Raw genomic sequence first — 1,145 nt, forward strand, 5'->3', positions numbered from 1 at the left:
GAAAAAGAAATGAAGGAAACAATAGCAAAGATCAATAAAACTAAAAGCTGGTTCTTTGAGAAGATAAACAAAATTGATAAACCATTAGCCCGACTCAGGAAAAAAAGGGGGGAGACTCAAATCAACAGAATTAGAAATGAAAAAGGAGAAGTAACAACTGACTGCAGAAATACAAAGGATCATGAGAGATTACTATAAGCAACTATATGCCAATAAAATGGACAACCTGGAAGAAATGGACAAATTCTTAGAAAAGCACAACTTTCCAAGACTGAAGCAGGAAGAAACAGAAAATATAAACAGACCAATCACAAGCACTGAAATTGAGACTGTGATTTAAAATCTTCCAACAAACAAAAGCTCAGGATCAGATGGCTTCACAGGCGAGGTCTATCAAACATTTAGAAATGAGCTAACTCCTATGCTTCTCAAACTCTTCCAAAATATAGCAGAGGAGGAACACTCCCAAACTCATTCTACGAGGCCACCATCACCCTAATACCAAAATCAGACAAAGATGTCACAAAGAAAGAAAACTACCGGCCAATATCACTGATGAACATACATGCAAAAATCCTCAACAAAATACTAGCAAACAGAATCCAACAGCACATTAAAAGGATCATACACCATGTTCAAGTGGGGTTTATCCCAGGAATGCAAGGATTCTTCATTATATGAAAATCAATCAATGTGATAAACCATATTAACAAATTGAAGGAGAAAAACCATATAATCATCTCAATAGATGCAGAAAAAGCTTTCGACAAAATTCAACACCCATTTATGATAAAAACCCTCCAGAGAGTAGGCATAGAGGGAACTAACCTCAACATAATAAAGGCCATATGTGACAAACTCACAGCCAACACCTTTCTCAATGATAAAAAACTGAAAGCATTTCCACTAAGATCAGGAACAAGACAAGGTTGCCCACTCTCACTGCTATTATTCAACATAGTTTTGGAAGTTTTAGCCACAGCAATTAGAGAAGAAAAAGAAATAAAAGAAATCCAAATCGGAAAAGAAGAAGTAAAGCTGTCACTGTTTGCAGATGACATGATACTATACATAGAGAATCCTAAAGACTCTACCAGAAAACTACTAGAGGTAATCAATGAATGTGGTAAAGTAGCAGGATACAA

The 1,145-nt window shown here is 35.8% G+C and overlaps 1 protein-coding gene across 7 annotated transcripts in view; it reads right to left on the reverse strand.

Annotated features, from left to right (window-relative positions):
- MTIF2 (mitochondrial translational initiation factor 2) overlaps positions 1-1,145 on the reverse strand; it is a 42,509-nt gene that overhangs the window by 8,441 nt on the left and 32,923 nt on the right. The gene's annotated exons all lie outside the window — the stretch shown is intronic.

The sequence above is a fragment of the Physeter macrocephalus genome, chromosome 12, assembly GCF_002837175.3.
Source record: "Physeter macrocephalus isolate SW-GA chromosome 12, ASM283717v5, whole genome shotgun sequence".
Taxonomy (NCBI): domain Eukaryota; kingdom Metazoa; phylum Chordata; class Mammalia; order Artiodactyla; family Physeteridae; genus Physeter; species Physeter macrocephalus.